This window comes from Ambystoma mexicanum, chromosome 8 (assembly GCF_040938575.1).
Source record: "Ambystoma mexicanum isolate Mex_15411 chromosome 8, UKY_AmexF1_1, whole genome shotgun sequence".
Lineage (NCBI taxonomy): Eukaryota > Metazoa > Chordata > Amphibia > Caudata > Ambystomatidae > Ambystoma > Ambystoma mexicanum.
This window is the reverse complement of record NC_090929.1, coordinates 1,050,511,771-1,050,538,381: the sequence shown is the minus strand read 5'-3', so window position 1 is coordinate 1,050,538,381 and position 26,611 is coordinate 1,050,511,771.

The following is a 26,611-nucleotide window of genomic DNA, read 5'->3' as shown; positions in this document are numbered from 1 at the left end:
GTTCAGCTGGCTTTGGACAAAGGAAGGGTTCCTCATAAACTAAGACGAGTGGAAAGCCTCACAAATACAAGGGTCTGCATGAGCAAATCTCCAGCCCATCATGCTACCACACACCACTTATATTTGGGACCATGCGGCTTCAAGACTAGTTAAGGTCATCACATGCCAACTTTGTTCATGCAAGCTACACATGTCTATAATTCTCTCTCACATTCATCGAGAATCAAGCAGATGATGAAATACATGCACCACTACTAATACACACACAGGGGGTAATTCCGAGTTAGGAGGTAAGGGGAAAACGATGCCGGAAAAGGATTACCAGCATCGTTTCCCGTTACGGGCTATTCTGACCTACCAGACCGTTATTTACGGCGCCGTAAAGTACGAGGTCGTAAATAGCGGTCTAGTGGCGCGCACCCGACACTCCATGCCGAAATTAGCGGCATGGCGTAAACCGGAGCTGATCCCAAGTAATGCGGACATGCAAAAAACGGCCTCCACAAGGCCGCAAAGTACCTTACCGGCATGGAGTAAATAACGGCATCGCCGAGAAGGTGTTAAGAACCCTGAGCAGTGTTTCCAAGAGGCACAGGTGCACTCAATCAGCACAGGTGGAGGCAATGGAGTCTGGCACAGCACAAAAGGAGCACACCCACACACCACACCCCCTCCCACACCAAGATGATACCAATTGTAGCAGCATTCCTGGAGCTGGAGGCCCTGCTTGCAAGACAGCAACTACAACAACAGCAACAACAACAACCACAGCCCTCACCACAGAGGATACACAGGAGGAGAAGGAGGGTGAGACAGGCCCAGCATGCCCTACCGGTGCAGCCAACATTACCACGCCGGCAGCCCCCTATCCCCCGCATCAGAGCCACCCCCTTCAACCTCACACCAGAGCAGATCCACACCCTGTACCGGCTTGACTGGGATACCATTACCACCATAGTGGACCTGATACATGACGATATAGTGAGCCTCATAGAAATCAGCACTGCCATCCCCCCTCTACTGAAGGTAGTGTCTGTGCTCCACTTCCTTGCCACAGACACCTACCAGCTACAGTGGGACACATGCATGGCATTTCACAGCCCATATTTTCCCGGATACTCAACCAAGTGCTGGATGCCCTCCTCAACCACACAAGGGACTACATATCCCTACCCCGGACTCCCCAGGAGATATATGATACAAAGGTTGCCTTCCATGCACTGACAGGCATGCCAAATTGCATAGGTGCCCTCGACTGCACCCATGTTGAATTGGTGGTCCCGCATGCCATGGAGGTGCTGTATCGCAACCGCAAGCAATACCACTCCATCAACGTCCAGATGGTGTGTAATGCCAGTAAAGCCATCACACATTGCAATGCTCGATACCCCGGATCAACTCATGACTCCTTGGTCCTGCGGAACTCCACACTACCACGCTACATGGAGCGACATGCCGGACAACGTGCCTGGCTGCTTGGTGAATGACCTGAATGGGCCATGGCAGTGCATTGGGGCTGTGAGTATGTTGGCTGCATACTCCACCTGGGTGGGAAAGGGGGGCGGGGAAATGCCTACTTCACCTGGGTGGGAAAGGGGGGGAGGGAGATGCCTACTTCACCTGGGTGGGAATGTTCACGCCAGTGCACGATGTGCACCTCACAGAACACTGCGCCCCAAGGCAAGTGACACGGCACATGACTACCTAACCACACAGTGATGAATTAGAGCCGACACCTAAAACAACATGACTAACAGGAAACCTGGCCAAATACCACAACACATGCACTACTCATCGGTGGCCCTTACACACCGTAAGGGCATCCAGCACCATGCAGTGCAATAGCACCATGTCGCAGACTCCTGCATCTCACCACACAGGACAGTCATCCCTGGGAGTGCATAGAAGTGAGTCTAACAGGGATCCCACAGCGTGTCACTGGTCCTGCACACCAATAGGATTGCTGCAACTCACCATGGCACATATCAGTGCAGAATGATGAGTATGCTACTAACTACAGCCAACCCACCCCTGTCACCAAACCTCGCGCAACACATCAATGAATGCAGTCCAACACTGCTGCATGCATATACGATGCACATGCAACAAGACGTGAGTGCACACCATAACCCATCATGAAGAAGCTAGCCCCTCCATCATTCCACTGCACAGGACACATAGCCGGGCCAGTAATGGGGTGAATGCATCCTGGGACATGTGTGTATGGCCAGTAATCACCTGCTGCCATGTAAGACTAGTACAGTTCTCCACCATGAATTTACAAACACTTACCTTCATTCCACTCTCATGCAGGTGATGCTGGCTACCCTTTGAAGCCGTGGCTCATGACCCCGGTCCGCAACCCACAGAACAGGCATGAGGAGGACTACAATAGATCCCATACCCGTACACGGGTGGTGATAGAGCAGACCTTCGGCCTTTTGAAGGCACGATTTTGTTGCCTCAGCCGGTCGGGTGGGGCACTCATCTACAGCCACGAGAAGGTGTCCAAGATCACCATGTCATGTGTAATGCTGCACAACATGTGCATCTGTCGGAACGTGCCACTGCCCCCTGACGTGGAACTGCTACCAACAGATGATGATGAGGGGGAGGAGGAAGGAATGGCAGGACAGCATCACGGTGCCGATGCACAGGAGGGACGTGCCATGCGGCAATCATTGATCGGACAATATTTCTGACTCACTAGTCAGCTGAGGGTGTGAGGATGACAGGACATCAGGCACTGGGTGTGGGGATACATGTACACCATGCACTGTGGAACATTAAAAGACACATGCACAATGATCAATGTCCACTCTGTTTTTTTTGGATGATCAACCGGTGTATTGAATAATAATGTTCTAATGTGTACAACAAAACCTCCACCCCCCCCTCCCACTCCCTCCCCCCAACTCCCACACACACCCTCACCCCCTCCCCCTCCCCCCCAACTCCCACACCCCCCCTCCCCCCCTCCACCTCCCCCCACAACAACCCCACAACAACCCCACAACAGTTCCATTAGGACAACATAGGCCACATTTGTGTGCCAGCATGGTCAATGTGCACTCCCAGAGCCAGGGGGATCCATGTCGTGGCGGCGCAATGTACGCAGTGAACGATGGACCGGGCTGGTCTGGGTGGAGGAGCTTTGTGAAGGTGGGTCCTCCCGCTGGGGCTGTGGTGTGGGGTGTGCTGCTTCCAGGGCATCTGCGATCCGGCCAAGGACGTCGCAGAGCCGGTTTGTGCTCGCTGTGATCACCTCGCCCAGAGCCTGAAGATCATTGTGCCACTCCACCCTTGATTTGCGATTGTCCCTGATGAACTCCTCAATGAGGCCTGTGAGATGGTGGGAGCGCACTACATCTACAATGTGGCCGATGTGCTTGGCAGGCTTGGTATGGGGCCTGCAGGCCTTCCCGGAGATTCTGCAGGGGAAGTGGATACAGGACAGGCAGGTTGTACTCCTTGCCCTGTGAGCCCTGGGGTATCACTCTCCCCGGAGTCGCTGTGTGCCACCTGGCTGTATGATGGTATGTCAGGGGTATGGGCAATGTCATTGGTGTCCTCCACGTTGGCTCCCGATATTGATGGGGGGCTGTCTGGCACATCGAGGAGGCACATGGCTGCATTCTCACCAGCCACACTGGACTCCTCAGAGTGCAGCGTGGGACATGTGTCCAGCGGCACTGCAGGCATGGGTAGGGGTGCGGGTGGGGGTTGTGCACCCTCCATGGGGGTTGCTGGAGCAGGTGGTGTTGCTTGTGTTGTCTTCCTGCTTGCAGGTATACGGCGGCCCCTGACTCTGCCCCTGGAGGTACTGGCCTGGGTGCTTTCCTGGTCCTTGCTATCATGCTCGCTGCCTGTGGGGGGGGGGGAAGAGAGAGACGGCATGAGCAATGATTTGGGGGTCAGCATTTCTACATGCCATTGCTATCACAATGGGATTGCAGCGGTTTGTTGACATTTGGGTGGTGAGTGGGACAGTGATCTGGGCTTGGATGGTAAATGCATGCAGATGTCTGGGTCACTCATGTTGGCGGAGTACTGTGATGACTCACATTCACAATGTTTACAATCACTGCCCCGTGTGCCTCACAGATTCGGTCTCTTTGTGTGGTATGGGCCATATGGGTTACAGCCTTGCACCTGACATCAGCCTGGGTCCCACTTGTTACAGCATGATTTCATTGGGGGGGGGGGGGTTTGCCCAACCATGATGTGACACCTTGCCCAGCCCTTGGCAGTGACTTACGTTAGGAATGCATGTTCTGTTTTGACTCATGACACTCACCTCCATCAGCGGATGACGCTGCACCGCACTCCATTTCTCCAACCCCTTATATGGCTTCGGTGCCCATCATGGCCGCACACGTTTCCTCCCACAGAATCATTTTGATGGGGGAACCTGGCCCTCCTCCTGTCTCCAGGGCCTGACTTCTGTTTGCCGAGAGGATGGCCCGCACCCTGAGAAGGAGGTCATCCCACCGTTTCCTGCAGTCCTTGGTGGTGCGGGGGGTGTTTCCCACGGCGCTCACCCTCTGTGCCACCAAGGCCCAGATCTCTTTCTTCCTGACGACGGTGGGCCTCCGCATATCACTGCTGAATACAGTGTCTGCATGTTCGTGCAGAGTGTCCACCAGTATCTGGAGCTCATCCTGGGTAAAGCGCTCCTTCCTTATGCGTGCAGCACCCTTTTTTAATGCTTTGGGCATGATGCTGGTCTCAAATGCCTATTTCTCTGATCACTATATGCCTCCGGGTCCTGTATGGAGAGGATGGCAATGGATTGTGATTTTAAAGATGGCCGCCGTGCTCCTTCCCGTTCCTGTGCGATGATGTTTTTTCCGGTTCCGTTTTTTAACGGTGACCGTAAATAGTAGGGGACCGCTATTTACGGTTACCGCTAATTTCTCTATGTCGGTAGTGTTATGTACGGTGCGCTTTTTGCCGGTAAGGGGTTTTGGGGCCCTTTTACGGCATGGCGCTGAGGTAAATTACCGGCAAGGCGCAAAGCGTGTGCACGCAAAGTCGGATAGGCCGATTTTTACGGTCTTGTGCCAGCATGGAAACGCTCTTTACACCATGCCGGTAATCGCCTATACTTACCGCCCAACTCGGAATGAGGCCCATGATATCCCTCGAACAAGGACAGGCACTGTAAAATCACTACGGTAGTGATGGGTGCCGTATAAACATCACATAACAAAACATGCCTTTAGCAGTGTGATTAGGACCCTTACCAGTGTGATAATGATGGGTTAAGGTGGCATATGGGTTTAGGAGGCTGTTAAATACACAGGTCAGTCATGCGGATTGCTAAAATATTTTGCTGTTTGGGCTTCTGTGTTTTGAGGCTTCCAGCGGAAATCCCCATGTCCTGCTAATGTGGATTTCACATGTACAATAATGGTGGTAGTATGTTCATTCATCGACAGTGTTTTTTTCAATGTTTTTTTTTTGCAGAACTTGTTTTCTAAAAAATGAATCGATTAATAAAGGGTGTTTTGGGTAAGGGTATACAAGGGGTTGGTGGGTCATGAATAGTGTAAAATCAACAGGGGAGGGAGGATTTGGGGGGCCCCACCAAAAATAAAAAACACACATTTTACGGGATGACATTCTTCATTGTAGAAGATTAAGTGATCCCACGAGTGATCCCGATTGTATCAAGGTCTGGTTGAAGGAGGAGTGGCTGGTACAGGACCTGTTGAGCATTGAGACCCATACTTACCCCTCCAGGGGTGTACCATTGTTATCAAAGCCTCCACTTCGGAAACTCTGCATGAAGCACTCCATGGGCCAGAACTTCGCCAGGGTGGTGTTGCTAGTAATGCCTTCCCATGGGGTGAAAATAGATTAAGGGCCTCATCATGACTTGGGCGGTAATAGCGCCGGCGCTATCTGCCCTACCGCCGAATTCGGCGGTAATGTTAATCCCCAATTCTCCATTGAACCCATTCGGGAATGCCCCATTCCCCATTGGGCTCAATAGGGAAATTTCGCACTAATACCGCCGGTGGATTTCCCGCCGGCGGTATGGGTGCACATTTTCGGCGGATTTCCCTCCAGTTCAGAGCTGGGGCGAAATCCGCCGAAGTCCTGATTTGGCAGACACTTAAATCCGGCGGTAATAGCGCTACCGCCATATTTAAGCGTTACCGCCAAAGTCGTGATGAGGCCCTAAGTATTGTGCACGGGCTGCAACAGTAGGGCAAATTTGGAGAGTGTTGACAGACTGGGCCAAATGGGTCTTATGTCTAGGGGCCAAAGCATGCAACCAATTAGATTACTCTCCAGGAATGTTGCAGGGCTCCCAAAACATCTTGATGATAGTGAGTGGCTGGACTCACTATACCAATATGGCATTATAGCCTTTCAAGAGACATGGGCAATGGAGCCCGTTTTCGATCCAGGGATACCAGATCTTCGAATTGAAGTCTAAACAAGGCCAAACAGGGAGACCCTTTGGGGGGCTGGTGATCATACTCAGGGCTGCTCTCGATTGGGAGGCAAGGCAGATTCCTACCGGCTCTGAGAATCTATTATTGATGGATTTGGCCTTGCCCAGTCAGGAAACAGTACTCCTTTTTAATGTTTATAATAGGCTGCAGGTCAAGACATCCACTAATGCAGTGCAGACCTTGTGCAATATAGTAGATCGTCTGGGGGCCTCTAATAAGGGCTCAACCTTGATCCTGGTCCTGGGAGATTTTAACACCTCATTGGAACTCCCGTGATCACTGGAAGGTCTCTGGTATGAGGAAGATGAGGCGAGGGCCATTCTGGAGGTAAGGGCCCCTCTCTCTGGGAAACTGCACCCCAAAACCCTGGTGCGGGTTGAAGCCTCCATTTTCTCTGCCTAAAGTGCTGTAAAGGATGGCTCCCGACCGACCAACCAGCAAGGCTCACCTATTATAACCCCAAAGGCTCCTCTCGAATTGATTATGCCCTGGAATCGGGCAAAGACTGGCACAGGATGTTGGTTTTCGGGGCGTTAGATCAATTGGAAAGTGATCACAAGCCTATTGTGCTTTCCCTGAAAACCCTGCAGAAACTTGCCTGCGGAAGGGTGGAAAAGGGTATGGATCTCACAGTTCCTGGCCATGTAAAACACTTGATAAAATGGTGGAACTTAAATCTGGAACAAGTGAGTCCAACGTATCCTTAGCCAAATTGATCTTATTTGCAATGTTAATACCACCTCTAAAAATATATGCCTGACCTTTGTAGCTATGCAGGAATCATGGGCGAACTGTTATCTGTCCCAGTAAATTGTATTAAGCAAGAGGCTAAGAAATTGATTGCTTGGTTTGATTATGACTGTTCATCAGCCACAAGGGCCCTAATTGCAAACATGAGAGGGGGGGGAATATACCGGACAGGGCCACCCTCCAATTAATGCGACGAGCCCTTTAAGTCACTTCTGGGTGCCAAAAAGATCTGGTATATGAAGGACGGGTGGCTCGCGGTACAGGAATATGCAGAGGCGAAGGATGATGTGGGCGTCAGGAGGCTGATCACTGATACTGACTAAAAGGATGTTGCCACCATACCAGAGAGTATAAATCCGACTAGGTGGCAAGCCATTTTGAGAAGCTGTACAGTGATCAATCCAGAGCTGTTCAGATATCTCTCCTGAGGGCTCCTCCCATGGCTATATCCCCACAAATAGACACCTCTAAGAAGCTAACTTTTACAGTTGAAGAAGTGGCCCGGGCTATTGGGGCACAGAAGGGGGCAAAGGCTCCTGGGCTGGATAGGGTTCCTCAGTAAGAGTGAAATAACTGTGTGGGCCCAGGGCTCACAAGGCTATTCAATGCAATGATTTCCCAAGACTGGGACAGCAGCGGTGATATTCCCCATATTTAAGAAGGGGACAAGGCAGATCCCAGCTATTACTGACCCATTTTTCTGCTGGATGCTACGGGTAAAACCTTCGCGAAGGTCATCCAGCAGCATCTGGTAGCCTGAGCACAGGAAACAAGACAACTAAGCAGGAAAAAGCACCATCGCCCAATGCTTCAAATTTTATTCAATTATCCAAAAACATCTTAAGATTCCTAATATCAACCTATATGGGGTCTTCGTTGATCTGAAAGCGGCCTTCGACAGTCTACCCAGAGAGACTCTATGGGTGGTCTTGTGAAGCAAAGAAACCCCTGAAGAATTACTCTGCCCGATTCAACTCCAGTATGAGAATAATAGAGCAGTTGTGAGATGGGGATTGAGCAGTGAAGAGACAGATTATTTCCAGGTGGCTAGAGGGGTGTGCCAAGGATGTATTCTTGCGTCTATACTATTTTATTTTATTTATTAACTCAATAATAGAGACGCTACAGCTGGAGAATGCGGATCCCCGAAGATGGGGACTGAGCGTGTACCGGTCCTCTTCTTTGCGGATGACGCAGTCCTACTGTCCACATCGTGCTCTGGCCACTTTTGAATCTGAGTGTGTGAAATTGGGTCTGGAAATAATTGCTGCAAAGACCAAGGCCATGATCTTTTCATCGAAGGTAGCCAGGGCAGCAAAATTGAACCTGCAGGCAAATAGCATGACTTTGCAACAGGTGGATTGGTACGATTATTATGGGATTCGGTTTTCCAGGCGGGGGGGCACTGGGCTAACCAGGTAATCAAGGCCAATATTGTATTGGAGAAAACCAGTGGTGCGGTTAAATCTCATTATGCCAGGCATGATAGGGGGGCTTTAGGACCGGCACTGGGCCTTTGCCAGGCGCAAGCTAAGGCGTCAGCCATTTATGGGGCTGAGGTATGGCGGCATGCAGATTTATCTTCCATGTGAACAATAGAAAATACTTTTTTAAGGCCATCCTAGTGTTGCCCAGGAGCACCCCTTCCAGTTCTTCCCGTATGGAGTGTAACCTTCCCCCAATTGATGAGGAAATACATATTAAAACCGTTTTTTTACTAGGTAAGGATTGATCTCCAAGATTGCTCTACAGCTTACAGAAGGCCTATTCAGGTATACCAGGGTGAACCCTACGAGACAACGTCCAATTCGAGCATCATCGCCTACACCGATGTTCTACAACTTTACCACATGCCCAGGATGGTCGAAATATGTGTTGGCTATTTCTTGTGAAAGGATTGAAGTATCCGTAAACAGAACCACTGACCCAGCGCCTATGTGACCAAGGTTCTAACCAGTTTCTGTTCCTAGAGTAAAATGTGTGGTTCTGAAGTAGCTACTGCTCAATCCAATCAAAGGGTAGTCTATGGAAAGTATCAAAAATAATCTGTTAGGGTAAATCTTCTAAATCAACTTTCATACTAATGCAATTAGGTATGAAGAAATGCTTTCCCAAATCCCAATTTGGTACTCATTGATCAAAGTACATCCTCAAAGGAAAGAAAATATTGTGATCCACACGATGAAATCGAATTAATCTGCCTAATGTCACTGTCTCAGAAATTGGAGGATCTCTTCACCAAATCTTGTGTGCTAATAATGGAACCCACCTTGCACACACTTTGCAGTTCTAAAGAAACCATTACACAAAGAAGGATGCAGTCAGAGCCCATTTCTACCAAATAAGCCACCTAGATAATATGTTTCAAGTGAAGAATTATTTACCTCCTGCGCTTGTTATACCAAGTGACTCTCATTTAACGTGTCCAATGCACCCCACGTCAATCTTGCACTCTCCGGCTGACACCAATTTATGCACCCCATTTATGTGTCAAGCGAAAAAAGCGTGCTGCTATATTCAAAGAAACTAACACCAAAATGACACGTTACTACTTACTGGACAAAAATACACAAACGCTCGAAATGCATAAAACGTGCACACGAACGTGAATGTATATCATTTCCTTTTTAACTTACTTGCTTCAAGACCACCTCCTGATCCAACTCTCAACGGGAGCTACTACTTCTCAATGCACCCGCGAGACTTCCATGTAATGATTTACCCTAACAGATTATTTGTGATACTTTCCATAGACTACCCTTTGGTTGGATTGAGCAGTGACTACTTCAGAACCACACATTCTCTGGTAGATTATGTTGAACACGTTCCAAGTTGGCAGGCATATTAGAGGTATTGATTTCCTTCATTTCTTTTCACTTTTAGTTTCACTTATTGGAGTCACACCACGTGTAAATGAGGATACATTATGTACTGGAATAATAACTAATTACTTGAAGAATAGGATAATTTTTGGGAATTCTGTTTGATAACAGCTGTAATGATTGGTTCTAATATATTGAAATTCTGCTGAATTATGTTAGCTTTGTGTATTTTAGTTGATTGATAGCTTTGTGTATTTATGTGATTGCAGATTGTTCTGCTCCTGAAGAAGGGATGTTTCCCCGAAACGCGTAGAGCTTGAAAAGTTCATCTTATAACAAGAACATTATTTATTTGTTTTTTTTTCATGATGGCCATATGTGAAGCCTGTTATGTTATGTCTATATTCAATTGTTAACTTGTAACTACCTATGCATTTCTTTGTGTTTCATCATTTTTTTATTATACATATGTGAAAATCTAAACATTGTATTGACTGATTTATTTGAGCTTTGAAGGTGTGCAGGGGACGGGAGTGTCTTTAGAATTAGACACTTTTTTCTTAGTCCATGTTTTGCACAAGCTCCGTGTCAGGGCTTGTATTCCTCCCCAGCACCAGAATATATAAAAACGTTTTTGAAATTACACCATCTAATAATATTAAATCAGGTGTGCTCCTATTGAATGATTCTTTTGTTCCTAGATTAAAATGGCCTGCAGTGCCCTAACCAGCGTGCCTAATAGGCCATGCAAGGCTGGGAAAGCAAAATGCTGCAGCCTTGTATGGCCTATTGGTCATGTGATGTCTGGGGTACTCAGCGTAAGTGAAACCAAGTTTCTGTCACAACACTGGATGGCCCAGGAGTGCTTGCTCAGCTACTCATTACAGCTGCTGGAGAACTCAGGGATATTTGGATCTGACGTTTGTTCCTTCATAATGTGTGGTAAAGTCATTGACCTGTAACTCTTTAAAAGGCTTAAAGAGTCCAACAGTATGCAGTTCATTAAGGGGGGTAAGCTAACATGGTGCATAAAATTTGCAAAAGGTGGTGACGGATAGGCGAAACACACAGCCATTCCTGACACACTCAGTTAGAAAATGTCTAGTTTCCCCTGTGGGTATCAATTCATATTTTCAAAGAAGCCTCAGTGAGAGTTTATCCCCATGTGCCATCTTTTGTTGCTGGAGGGGACTGTGATTAATGATTTAATTGATCAAGAGGATGTCAGGATGATATATTCTAATACTGGCAAGAGTGGGGGGGAATGGTTTGTGGGTGCAGACGGCCAAGTGTGACATTAAATCAGCATTCTATGTACTTTCAGAAAATCTGAATGAATTGACATCCTAGTAAGTTAAGACATTTATAGACAAAGCCATTCCAATGGGATGCTCAATGCAATTTGTGGTATTCACACATAGTTGTGTTGGGTCTTTTGGTAGAGCTCTAGGTCAGAGCAGGTGCTAAACTCCCTGGAAAATGAATCGGTTTGTTAGAAATGTTGGGGTTAAAGGGGAACCCAGGCAGGTTTTAGATCAAGCACTGGCAAAGCCAACTTTTTGGATGTGCAGGGAAGTGCATAGAGAGAACTGTGAGGCACACACACTCTTGGACAGGGATATCCCGACTGATGCAGCAAGGAATAGAAGTAATATGGGAGAAATAGAAACTGTAGAGGAGGTTGGGCACAACACAGGTACACACTTATTGTACAGATGCACCCGGTCAGCATGGGGGGCACACTCACAGCACCGGTAGGCATACTGCACTGGCCATATTGTTAAACTATGCCAGTCAAAGTGGATCGAAATCCGGACAGAAAAGCTAGAGAGACTGAGGAAGCTAGCAGCTGGGGTACTGGGTGTAAAGGAAAAGGCAGCTAAAGCAGATGCACATTGCAAAATGGTGGCACCAAGCAGATCATTTGGCGGGATATGGTGTTCCAATAAAAGAAGCGGCCAATCCTCATCATAGATTGTTAGTTTATTCAGATTTCATAGAAGGCCGCAGATACACGAGAAGGCGAAACATCCAACATTAACATTGCGGGTGGTGTATGGTGAAGGCATTTGCCATGTGTGGGCGCTGAGGTAATACTGGAAGGTGAGCAGGCAATAATGTTACAATGCCATCAGAATAGGGGAGATTTAGGAGCAGAAATGTATGAGCTGTACTGCTTTGGGGGCATCAATAAGATCCAACACATTTTGATCCTCATTCCTTTTTGAGTTGGGGGTGGGCACAGAGGCAGTGATTGAGTCAAGAAAAAATGCTCCATCCATGGGCACGAATGACAAAAATGTCTCTGGGTGAGTCGAAGTCGCGGAGGGGCAGGTGATAGGGGGGGCTTTCAGAAGTTCCATGTGATAATATCCCTGCAAAATTGTCGCCATACAAGAATTGTGCCATTTCTTTGTGGCGATATTACCACATGGAACCTGCGGGGAACACCCCCGCAACAGCCACATATTTTTTAATGGAGTGGGGGACACCCCCGCAAACCCTTCTCCCATTTACCCCACATATTATCCCGCTACAAAATGTCGCCTATGCTATTTCGGGCGACTATATGTATGGCAACATTATTTATGGGGATAATATTACCTGATACCCTTTCAAAGGGTACACTTTGGGGTAGTCGGTGTTGAAATGATGTGTGATAGAGTAATCTTTCAATCTGTTTGTGTTTTAAGTTCATGTTTTTAATTCTATTTAGAATTGAGTACCTGACACTATGCCTTCTCACCAGGATTTACTGGTAAGCACTGGCATGCTTAACACCATCTGCCAAACAATCCTGCCCATGTTAATGACAAGAAAGGTTTCATGGCTCACAATGTATGTACTTGCATAAACAAATGGCCAGCTAGTCTGGGATTAGTAAACACATTCCACATGTCACTGATTGGCGATTAAAAGTATGACTGCCTAGGATAGTAGTTTTCTGATAAGAGGGACAGGGAAAGACCCTGCTATGTGTTCCCATTGTTCTCGCAGGAGCCTTCTTTCAACATGCACACTGCAATGGTGGCTTTGCTTATATCCACCAGTTTAAAAAAGAATCACAAAAAGTAGGTTAAAAATAAAAGGATGGGCAGTGGAGTGCTGGCAAAACCAGGAAAAAATGAATGCAATACGAGTGTGGCCTGTTCCAGTGATGTCGCCAGAAATTATTGATGGGCGCAGGGGGGAGAAAGCAATCCTAGGAAGGTTCATCAGAGCAAAAAGGCAGAATAATTCCGAAGTACACATAAACAAATTGGGTCCGAATCTCGAAACATTTTTGGGCACAAGTGGGGAGATGCGCTACTATATCTCCCCACTTCTGTCAAAAAAAGGAACAGCCCACATCACACAGGGCATCTAAAGCGCTCATTCAGAAACCCTTTTCCACTTTGCGCGTTTATGCAAATAAGGGGGCGTTTCCAGGAATTTAAAAGCGCATCCAGAGTTCACAAAATGGGGTGTGATTTTAAATGCCCTGAAATTAGGGTCATCCCCCTTAGCCTTTTGACCCGGGCCAAGGGGAGATGCATTTCAGACCCTGTAATGATTTTTTATTTAAAGTTTGATATTCGCGGTTTAAACCGTGGCTTTCACTCATGCATTCCCCAACCCCAAACATGGATGGAAATGCTTTGTTTTTTCCCTCCGCCTATTACCGCCCTGTGTCAGTGAAATGCACCCCCAGCAACCACGTGTCTGCTAGGAGCCTGTCATACACGCTCCAGACACTAAGGTGTGACAGGGGGATGGACAGCGCATCTCTGCGCTATTGTCCAGCCCCTACTGAAATGCTCAGGTCACCTTGGAGAATATGGTGATCAGGGCATTTCAGCAATGAGTGCAATTGCGCTCATTTTTGTGAATCTGGCCCACCGTATCTTTTATTTTGAAGGCAGAAAACATGGCTCATCAGTGACAGGCCCTTATGCTTAAAGACAATTCAGCCTGCGATGTGCACTTTGCACATTCTCAACATTATTCTCTTAGCTAGTATGACTCATTGGGTAAGTGCAACGGATGCTGTAATTGGCTTGCGAGTGCCTGTATGTGGCGCCACAATCTAGTGTATTAAACTATGCATGAGTAAGACATTTTCTGTAGGTGATGCTAATTAAGGACAATAAGGGGCAGAGAGATACAGTGATTTACACAGAATAATAATGTATTTCTTATATAGCGCTACACACCCATTGGTCTCAGAGGGCTCAAATAACAGAAGACATTATTATCCCACAGAGTTGCACTCAGGTACACAGTGCCACAGCAGGCTGCACACAGATACCAGGGGCGAGCGCTTTGCCGCTGTGCTATCTGACCAGTTCTATCCCGGGATGATGTGATTTGAGCCCTGGTTTCCTGGGTCCAAAGTTTACAATGTATGCAATATCCCACAACATCTCTGTCCCTCTTGAAATGGGTCAGAGCACAAAGAGCGATGCACATCTGCCGATTATTTAGCAGGAAATGCGTGGATTAAAGAAGTCGGTGCTGCTCTCCATCTTGGAGGGCCACATGCAAGGAAAGAAAAACACTATAGGCCAGATTCAGAGAAAATCTGGCGTCTAAAAACAGAACTGGGGCTGTGCTTTTTTTAGATGCCTGATTTTCCCAAAGTGCGCACGTCACGTTATTCACAAAGGTGACCTGCGCATTTCCGCTGTGTCTGCACCAGCAAAAATAAAGTGCTGGCCACCGCCTTGCATACATGATTGTATGGAGCTGAGAGTGCATTTCTGAGTGTCAGACCCATCCAAAAATATGTCTCTCCCTGCTTTGGTGATTGCAATGCAAGTGGGACACCAGCGGCTGATACTGCTGCTGTTGCGCTTAAAAACATGCAGCCAAGGTCACACATGAACCATTCGTGAATGGTGCATTGCCCCAAGCTGCCCCATAGGGCTTAATGGGAATGGGGAGGTTGGATGCACCTGCACCCTTTATAACGGTGCCGGTGCATCTGACATGCTGTGCACGTGGGTGGCACCTGCAAGCACAACTCGTAGTTTGCCGGTCCGGGAACTACAGTGCTGGCATGCTTTCTGGTACCATAGTTCCGGGACCGGCAAACTTAGAATGGGGCCCACTGAATGTAATTTTCTTCCTGCAAGCACCTCTATGATTTTCTAGTTGCTAGTATTGTCACCCGTTACAATCAGACACAGTTACAGTCACTGAATACAATATCCTGCGTGCCTCCAGCCAATTCAGGGACTTTCTCCTCCCTTCTAGTCACAGGAAATAAATGTTACGCGTGTATGCCCTATAAGGTGGTCACTGCAATTTACTTCTCTGTAGTATTAGACTACACAAGAACGCTTTGCACACTCACTTACACCAATTGAATTCTCCTTCTTACCTACAAACATTTCTATGATTACTTTTTCATTAATAATACCTCTCCACACACCAATATGGCACGCTCAGTTACAGCTAATTAATATAATCTCGTGCCTGATCCAGTCAATACTCACATGCTCTGCTTCCTACCAGTCATCTAAAAGAAATATAATTGACATGTATGTTATGTAAGGCAGTCACTGAGATTGTCGCCTCCCTAGAACTAGTATCTGCAGATGATGGCACATATTCTGCACGCATAGTTACACCCATTAAATTAAATCTCATGCCTTCAAACTATTCAATTATTCTCTCTTTGCTAGTCACATTCATATCACAAAACACCCAGTTACAGCTACTAAATGGAATTTCATGCCTGCCTCCAAACAATTCTCCTCCCAACTAGTAAATGACAAGAAATGCCATCTGCATGTGTTTCATGCATGGTATTATGGGCAGGACCCCTGTCTGGGTCTTGGGACCATCAATGGGGTGAGTCGGGAGCCAGAAAGCCTTCCGAACACCAGAGGATGCCGGCCTAGGGGTGTATGGGTTGGAACCTCGTGCCACCGACTCTTGTTCCCTGCTTTGTGGCAGGGGACAGTTACAGGGGAAATCCCTAAAGCCCCTTCCCAAGTGTAGGGGGCCTAAAGCTGCCACTAGCCAGACTAAGTGCCTCATTGCGAGGTTGCCGGTAACCCCCGTTGGTGCTACCAGTGGAGTGCCGCCAACCTGTACCACTAAATCCAATGCCGGACTTCCCGGCCACTAGGACATTACAAATCCAGGCGGCACGGGAAGTCAGGTGCCGGATTTTGTAAGTCCCCATTCCCATGGAGTCCCATAGAACTCCATGGAATTGGGCAGACGGAAGCACCAGCAACTTTGCTTCTGTGATTTATCTGTCTACCGGAGCCGCTGTGCCCGGCAGGGTCAGACTGGTCAGGCGCAGCGGCCTTGTAGTGTGGCCGTCCGGATACAAGGGTGCCAGTGGGCTTACCGGCACCCTTCTTTCCGGACTGCCACACTTGTAATGAGGCCCTAAATGTTCCTGAGAGCAAAAAAACGGATGCACTGATTCATGGACAGACAGCTTTGTAAGGAGGATACGCGAAAAAACTCACACTGCTGCTATTAACAAAACACAGTGAGAGAGAATGACAAACTTCCAAGGTCTGAGGAAATCCTCCCCAAGCACAGAGTTTCCACGCGGAATAACATTTTACAAGTTTGGGGTTTTCCAGCTACTTCAAAAACTGACACTGTTATTGTTAGCAAACAACCAGTGGCAGAGTATGACACACTTCAAAGGCACCAAGATCAGAGATCCCACGCGGGGTTCAATGTTAACAGTTCATGTTTTTTTTTTGGTTTGGAGCCTTGCTACCCGCAAATGATGCAAATGTACAAATACCTTGCCTACTTGCTGAGTGTTTTGCGGGAGACACAAGCGTACAATTTTACAAACCGAGACACAAGCGTACAATTTTACAAACCTTCCTTTCATATTCAGCGGGTTTTGAAGAATTACCAAATCATTTTTTCTCATCATGTTCACATGCTGCTTAAGGAAGAGAGTGTTGTTCTAAAACAGCAAACTGCAGTGATAAAGGGATATTGAGTTCCCTGATGGTGGCCATGCCAGACGAAGGCTTGGTCTAGCCTCTAAAGCCCAGAATGACTTCAGGTGATCCCGTGTGGGAGAACCAATCCACGCCCTTTGCTAATTTTCAGACTCAGGGGCAAACCCTCACAAGGCGCCTCACCTTTGGGTAGAGAACACATGTCTATAACATAACTCAGGCTCAGTCTGTTGGTGTGGGAGTTTGGAGGAGAAGCTGGGAAGAGGAGTTTGGAGTACAGTGGCAGAGTCAGAGATTGCATGAAGGAGATTGAAGAGAACTGAGATGAAGGTGGTTGAAGAAGTAAGGGTGAGATGGTAACATCGGGAGCTGCAAGAAAGCTATGGAGGAGGTGTTCATATCTGGGAGTGGTTTGAGAAGGAATCAGGAGGTGAGGTAACATCAGCAGGTGGTTGCAGAAGAAAGGATGAGGTGGTAATAACATGAAGTGGCCAAAGAAGGAATGGCGGATGTGGTAACCACAGGATGTAGTTCTAGAAGGAATCAAGGGTTGCTAAGAACAGGATGCAGTTGTGGAAAAAAAGGAAGGGGGGTCATAACATCACAAGGTCATTGGCAGGAAATATAGGGAGAGGTGGCGCAACAGGAGAAGGTTAGCGACAGAAGAAGGAGGCGGAGAGATGAGCCCTACAGCCAACAGCCCTGGAAGTTTCAAAGGGCGTTGTTGACCCTAGGCAGGTCATTTAGGTGGCTGGACGGCCCACCAACTCACAGGGAGGATACAAAATGTAGAGAGGGGTGAGGGACTGCCTGGGACCTAAACCTATGGGAGTATAGGGAAGCAAGTTCCGAGAATTCAGTACCGAGGTCAGGGAATTCCGGCTCTGCAGCTCTGTCTGTCACTGGAACCCACTCTAGAAAGACCCCATGAAGTAAAGATTAGGGGAAGCATGAAGAATCTAGTGGACTCATCACTGATTCCTCTTTGATGGCCTCCTGCCATGTGGCTCCGGGACGGCAGCCGTTACTTGATCCTGACCCTGGGGGCAGCTATAAGAGGGAGGATCACATCTGAGGGGACAACTATCAGGGTGAGGGGGTTGACTCCATTGGATGAAACACAGTATTTTATCCTTTCCCCTGAGGAAGACCCTATAATACCTAAATCCTAAATGGCTTGTCACTTAACAATCCCACCCTATAATAACAGTCTGACAGCCTTTCCTCTAAATCCCTCTAGTCAAAACTCCATCTACTACTCAGCCATTTGCAATTCATGCATAACATCATCTGGTTTTGATGTGTCTTAATGTGAGACTTTCGAACAACATCCAAGAAATCCAATAACAGCTATGGACTTCAACTACCATAAATCCTCAGGTACTGAGGTGAAGAAGAGGAGGAAGGAGTCTATGCAAATCAAGAGAAGCCTGAAGCCTAATGCGCATGGCAGATGTTTTACTGGGCCTAAATTGTGCAGAATATTTAAAAATGACAGAGGCAATGAGAGAGAGATCTGTACTGGAGAAAGCAGTGAGCAAGAGGACATCCCAATCTTTGCAGCAGCGCCCAAACACGAGGCACATATACTGGCATGGCGAGAAAGGAGGAGAGGCACAGCAGGAACACCTGAAGGACCGTGGAAGCACTGGGAGCCACAGCGGAGTTACCAGTGGTATGGTCATGCCGAGAATCAGCGTTCTTCACTCCAGGTCACAGAAGAGAGCCAGCAAGTGATTGTGGAGATGCAGGAAACGCTGGGGGAACATTGGCACCATGTAAGAAGCCAACCCAGTGAGGAAGGTTCTTCGCAAAGGCACGCCAAGAGTTGTGAGCGACCGGTGAGTCCGTCCCAAGTATGTTGCGGGCCCTGTTGTTTACCCACGTGCCTGTAATGACTGAATGATATGAGACTGTGAAAATTGACAATATTCAAAAGTGGCTTAATGCAGACAAAATCCAATACTGTTTCAAATATCCCAAAAGCAGAATATTTGAATGTTGACATGACATAATGCAAGCACAAACCATAAGCAAGTACAGGTGCATGAGAGGCCAGTGTTGGGGAAAACTAAAACAAGTGTTACCATAGGTAAAGATATCGAGCACCTCAAGATATATGCTACATTGATGAAAAGAACAGTGAACCAAATAAGAGGTCCTGGCAGGCAAAAATGCCAGGCACCTAAAGATGTATAACATTTCTGACATTGTGGGAAGCTACCCGGCAGTGGAGTATACCAGGGGATCTGAGAAGCCCATGAAATCAGTCCTGGCAAACAAGAATACCAGACACCAGATGTTTTATAAAGTTGCTGACATTGTGGGAAGATACCTGGCAGGGGAGTATACCAGAGGATCTGAGAAGCCATGAGAGAAGTCCTGGCAGTCAAGAATACCAGGCACCTGAAGTTGCATACAAATTCTGTATAATAATTCAGACATTGTGGAAGATACCTGGCAGAGGAGTATACCGGGTGATTTGAAAAGCCCACAGAAGGATTCCTGGCAGGGAAGTATACCAGGCAATCCACAAACATTACCAAAGACCTAAAGAAAGACTGTCAAGGAATGTATTATTTGACCAAGTTAAAGACAAGCTGTTATGGAATTTATTTTTGATCAAGTTAAAGAAAGACTTTTATGGAATTCATTATTTGAACAAGTCCAGTATAAAGATTCAAAAAGAACTGTTGGATAAAGAGCCACTTTTGCCATCCTATCTAAAAGTCTTGGGGAAGTGAACCACCCTCTGGATCCAAGGGCTTTCCTTGGAAGTTTTTTGTTGTTGGAGTCATTCTTATATTTTTTATTTGGGGTGTGGCTTGGCAGCCATGGACTAGGCTGCTTTTCTGACGAGCTCCTGGGTCTGAATATTGATCTGGAAGAGCGCAAGCTTTTTCAACGTTACTCTCAGCAAAGAATCAAGACCAAGGCAATCGGAACGCAAATGACTTTAATGCATGCAGCTGTAGGCAGAACAAATGGATACGAAAGAAGTTAGGAGGCTTTGAAGAGTTAAAGAAGTGCTGCGGGTCGGCAACAAAATGGCCACGACTTCAGGACAAAGGAGCCCCTGAGCGTGAGGTCCATTTCTGAACTGGAGGCTAAATTGGGCAGTTAAGTTGGCGCTGCCGGGGAAGTGAAGACTGCAGAGGGGCAGAAGGAAGCACACCCGGCGGGACACTGAAGCACAGTGGAACAAGTCTGCCTGCACCAGAGCGCCGCGAGACTGCTGTAACAAGGGGTGGCCCAAAAGCGCCGTGAGAAGTGATGAGGACCCCCCCATAAGGAATCCAAGTGCGGTGGAGACGCGGGAGTCGGGAGACCAGCTGGAGCGGGTGAGAAATGCTAACAAATCGAAACTCCCATGACAGACCAGGACGCAGCTGGAAGTCCTTCATGAAGCTCAATACAATGGGCGCCCGCTCCCGGTAAGGCGAATTTGCGCATACATGCAGGCACACTGAAGAGGTGAGGCAGCATGGAATGAGCAGAGGAGCCGCACAAAACAGGGGGAACATAGACGTGCAGCGCCACGACGCTAAGCAAGCGAATTGTGCACAACGTTAGTAACACAAACATTATCGGAGGCATAAGATGGAAAACAAAGGCATAACCGGGACATAGAGGAAGTGTCCAGAGCAGCCGCTAGAGCATCCCCTCTGTGAGCCAGCGTTCATCATATGATGTGAGCAAGGAACTTAAAGTCAAGACCACGAGAACTATAAATAAAGGGACGGTTACTACAGGGATGGCTACCTTGAAGGTGCATTGCTGCCATGATAAGCCTGCTGAGGGGAAGTAACAATCAAGCAAATTCCAGCGGTGATTCAGGGTAACACCAGGGGCAGGCTCTGCAGCAGTTTGATAAGGGGCACACAGAACGCCCACAGAGCAGCGCATATGTGCTGAAATTCGGGGGAAAAACACACTCAGCTGGTGTCAGTGAACGGAATGGTATGGTTGCTGTGTAAAATGGTTCACTAGATGAGTGGTACCCGACGTGACATGCAGATGAGCTTGTTTTAAGGATACTGGACCCACACTGAAGCCCTGCCAGGCGACACAGACACTTGGGTAAACTGGCATCTTAGCATCAGGAGTGAAGGCACTGTGGTAGTGGCGGGTAGGGTGTACTTATTGGCCTCCAGAAACACACTATTGGGACACTGACTACAGTAGTCAGAGGAGAGACATGGGAGGACACAGCCCACTCGAAACACAACTTTACGTGCCACCACACAGCGCAGCCCATTGAGGAGGATGCTCCAGCACCTGACTGAACTGGTGAAGGCACAACAACACTGAAGAGCTGTTACCAGACACGTAGGAAGGATTGCATGATGTCAGTGAAAGGGGCGAGGGCCAAGAGCAATCAACCTACAATGGAGACCTTCGCAAAGGCACAGCGGACCCCCTCGACCCCCGCACAAAGTGCGGCGGCGGCGGCCTCCGGGGATGGTACCCCAGAAGGAGAAAACCATCAGGTCCTAGCAGCCATAAAGAAACTGAGCGCTAAGTGGGGTACAGCAATGGCGCATCTATGGATGGCCCTGGAGAAATAAATAGATGCTGTAGGAATCAGTCACCCTGCTGCGACAAGACGTTAGGGCGCTGGCAGAAAGCACTAGTGGCCTGGAGAGCGCGGTGAAGACTAACACAGATGTAAGCACAAATAATGCGAAAGAGGTCCACGTACTAAAACAGCAGGTTGCTAACCTTGAAAATCGAGTGGAAAAACGGAAGGAAGGGCGAGACGGACCAACATCCGGGTGGTCGGCCTGCCAGTAGGGAGAAGAGGGCCAAGACCCCACGGACTATGTGGAGAACATGATCCTGCAAGAGATAGGGGCAGACAAGCTCTCACAAGGGTTCACGGTTGAACGCGCACATCAGGCCCTGATGAGGAAACCATGGCCTGGGGCCCCACCGTGGCCGATAATTGCGAACATTCTGAACTATAAAGACAGGGAGAAGATCCTGGAGTATTTTCGTAAGGGCGGAACGATAGAAAGAGCATCCTCCAAGATCACGGCATATCCTGACTATACTATGCTGGTGCAAAGACAGCGGTATAGCTATGTGGCGGTCAAGCGAAGACTGAGTACAGCTGGCATCAAGTACTTGCTTTTGTACCCTGCGAAGCTAAAGGTTCTGCACAAAAGCAGGGCTCTCTTTTTTGATACCCCATAGGAAGTGCCGTCATGGCTGGACTTGCAGGGCTGTCTGGAGCAAGGTGAGGAGCAAGATCGCCAGGAGCACGATAAGTGAGGAGACTGTATCATGAACACTGAGAGGATAAGCGGGGGGGAGTCCTAGTATGACACTTTGGGATATTTGATTGGTATTATGTAGCCTTTGGACTCTATGACCCTGTTGGAATGGAATATAGTGAATAAAATGCACAAGTGGGCTGGGTAGCACTAAGCGCAGCAAATTTGGAACAAACAGGAGCGACAGGATGGAAGCAACCTAGCCCCGAGAATTAGTAGTAAGGTGGCCACTAGGGCGACTTCACCCTGCTGAGCCGCGAATACAGGCTTTTGCCAGAAAGGGCTAGATGTGGGGGTGCCTGAGATCCAGGGATGGAGCTGGGCAATAGTTGGGGAGGGTGTTGTTGGGGAAGAGCAGGGAGGTGGGAGGGAGGGAGGTGGGAGGGCTTGTTGTTTTAATAGTTAGAGGGTGTTTGAGTTGGGGTATGAGCCTACATAAAAGAGTTAAGCAACTGGAGTTGGACTGCATAGGTGGTGGGGGGAGAGGGACACTGACGTTCCATGGGGGATCTTGGAATGTCAGGGGGCTCAATAGTTACCTGAAGAGAAATAAGGTTATGCTATACTTACGGAGACAGAAGATAGATATTGCCTTGTTGCATTAGACGCACCTGACACGAGATAAGATGGAGATGATCAGGAGGAAATGGAAGGGAACGGTGGTGGGTTCGCCATATTTGGCTTATGCCAGGGGAATGATCATCTGGGTGGTGCCACACGTCCCGTTTCAGCTGTTGCAGACGCTGGTGGAGACGGACGGGAGGATAGTCGTGGTGAGGGGATTGGTGGAAAATAGGGAAATAAGTATTATAAACATGTATGCACCGAACCAAAATACTGCAGCATACTTTAAAACGTTGTGTAACAGTCTTAGCATGTGTGTGGGGAGTGCAGTGATTTGAGGGGGGGGACTTTAATTGCGTACTAAACCCTGGGGTGGACAGGTCAGATGGGAAATTGGATAGGCCTGCCCCATCGGCCAAGGCGTTACAGACGCTGCTGAATGATTTTGGGTTAGAAGATGTATGGAGGACGTGCCATCCTCATGAGAGGCAATACTCACATTATTCTGCCCCGCAGCAACTACACACAAGGCTGGACTATGTCTTCGTCACTCAAGAGATACTGACAGAGATCACGCAAGTCAAATATAAAGCGAGGGTTCTTTCGGACCACTCGCCGCTGATCCTTAGATGGCAATGTTGTCCCCCGAGAGCAAGAATTCCGATGTGGCGCCTCAGGGCAGAGGCGCTCAGAGACCACCTTTTTTGGGAGGTCATGAGAGATGAGATAGTTAGCTACTTTGAGACGAACACGGGCAGTGTGGATTCAGCAGGCACATTGTGGGAGGCCTTTAAAGTTGTAATGAGGGGAGTGGCTATAGCAAAATCCAAAGGATTGCAGGGAGGGATACTGGCGGACATGCAGGAAGCCTAAGGAGAACTGGAAAGGGCACTTAAAGGAGAAAACAGTACCAACCAAGACATTGATCTGATACTAAGACTGCAGCAAAAGTGCGCAGGGCACTGGGAAAGATTGTGTAACCTTAACTATAAAAAGTATATAGAGAGGCAGCATGCGGGAGGAGATAAACCAGGAAGGATTTTGGCATGGCTGTATAAAAGTGACACCCTAAACCCCCGATTAGATCGATAACGAGGGAAGACGGAAAGGTGATGGATACCCAAGAGGGAGTTAATTAGGAGTTTGCAAACTATTATGGGCTGCTATATGGGGATGATGGGGAGGATAATCGCGCGATGATAGTGGAAACACTGGCGGACATAGGATTGCCGCAGATCAGTGCTGAGGAAAGAGAGGAGATGGACGCACCGATTACTTTAGAGGAGCTAGAAGAGGTGGTGAGACAGTTGCCAACTAGTAAGACCCTGGGGGCAGACGGACTCCCAAGTGAGTTTTATAAAACATTTAAAGATGAGGTGCTCCCCCCATTATTAGACATGTTGAATGAGGCATATGAGCTTGGCAGACTGCCAGAGTCACTCAGAGAAGTGATTATAATACCACTTCCCAAACCTAATAAGCCAGGGCATAGCTGCAGTTCTTATAGACCCCTGTCGATGTTGAATCAAGACAGTAAAATTTTGACTGCCGTTTTGGCAAACAGATTAAGGAGAGTCATAGGCAAGTTCATACACCCGGACCAGACGGGCTATGTCCCTAATAGGAACATATCCAATAATCTTAGAAGGCTCCACAGAGTCATTGAATATGGAAACGAAAGTGAGGACGAATTGGCAATTGTGTCACTGGACGCCATAAAGACCTTCGACTCGGTCAAATGGCCATGGTTGTTGGCGTCCCTGGCTGGCTATGGGATGGGTCCAGGATATCTAGAGTGCGCTAAAATGTTATATAGTGAACTGCTGGCCAGGGTCAGTGGTATCAGAAAGGGGGAAACTTCGTAGGGGAACCAGGCAAGGCTGTCCATGGTCCCCTATGCTCTACATATTGGCTCTGGAACCCCTAGCGATCTACTTAAGGCAACAATATGACATGCTAGGCATCCCTGTGGGTGGTGAACGACACCTGATATCATTATAAGCAGATGACATACTACTGTATTTGCGATACCCAGAGGAAAACCTCCAAAATGTTTTGGAGGTGATGGGAAGATATGCGGGAATATCCGGTATAGGGGTGAACCCTCAGAAGTCTAGCATGTTCCCATTGGCTGGATACAAAAGGATCCCCCTGAAACAATTACCGGTGTTACAAGTACCATGGGCAGCTAGCACATTTCGCTATCTAGGAATAGATATATACCACGCAGTGGAGGAAGAGCATAAGCGCAATACAGAAGTAGCCATTACAAAAATTGAGAATTGCATGCGGTTCTGGGTAAAACTGCCCTTAGCAATGATGGGACGTAGTACAATGTTAAAGATGGTGGTCTTGCCTAGGCTCCTGCACTACTTCGGGAATATCCCGTATTTGATACCAAAGAAGTTCTTTAGTAGACTGGCCAGCATGTGTAGGGACTTCCTGTGGCATGGTACACGAAACAGAGTGGCCCTCTGGAAGCTACAGAACACTTACGAGAAGGGGGGTATAAAATTGCCTAATTATGAAGTTTACTATGTTGCCAGTCAGCTACAATATGTGGCCAAATGGCTCTCAGAGGATGTAACCTCTGAAACCAAGCTGTTCAGATGGGACTGTGTCCCATTTTACCTGAAGGAGATATGTGGTTGCCCCAGGCTGTAATGTATGGGCGCCCAAAGATGATGGTGCTGGGATGGAAGATGTGGCGAAGGGCGTGTCAACTGATGGGGAACCCATGCCCGTTCTCCCCTCAGGTACCACTGGTTGCACTGGCGGGTGGAGACGAGCAGCTAAGGATGATAATCAGAAATCACTGGGATCCGGCTGGTGTAGCGACAATGGGGGATATCTGGCAGGAGGGGACCAGAACAGATTTTTGGGAGTTGTGGGCGGAAACTGGGCTACACACTGGCCAGAATATTACATACCATAGACTGGTGCAGAGGATCAAGAGAACGTGGTCTGAATTGGTGCTTGAGGAAGAACCAGATGCTACTATAGACATAATATATGAAATATCAGAGGGGCGACACGAGATATCTAGAATATACGAGATGATGATGTCCAAAGTAGGAAAGGAGGTGGTGCAATAGAGACTAGAATGGGAGGAGGAAGGGGGTATCCCGATGGAGGATGGGATGTGGGAACAAGTCCAAGGGTATCACAAGAAGGTGTCAAGGAACGCAAGACTCAAACAGATGCAATTGTATATTACACATAGGGCATATCTGATACCCCAAAGTTTGAAGTTTGAAGTTTCAAGTTTAGTTTATTTGTAAAGCGCAAACCAGAATCAGGGGCAACCGGGCGCATACTCTTGAAAACAGGTTATAGTAACAGTAAATACATAATAAATGTACTCAAATACACACAATATACAGCAACAATACCATTTACAGATTATAATACAAGTACATTATGGGGTGTATATACACATAACCTATATAACACTTGGAAGGCAGGACAGAGTGAGGGGCCTAATAAGTCATGAGAGAACAGCCAAGATTTGGCATTGTTCTTAAAAGTTAGGAACAATGGTTCGTTTCTGATGGAGGTAGGCAAAGTGTTCCAAAGTTTGGAGGCTAGGACAGGGAAGCTCATACCACCTGCTTTTTGGAGTTTGAATCTAGGCAGGGTGAGGCTGTGAATTTGGGCTGATCTAGTAGGTCGAGAGGAGGTGTAGAGTGTAAGGCAAGAGGAGAGGTAGGGTGGGGCATTGTTATTCAGGCATTTGTGGGTCAAGGCTAGAGTTTTCAGGGCAACTCTTTGTTTTACCGGGAGCCATCGTAGGTCAGATCTGATGG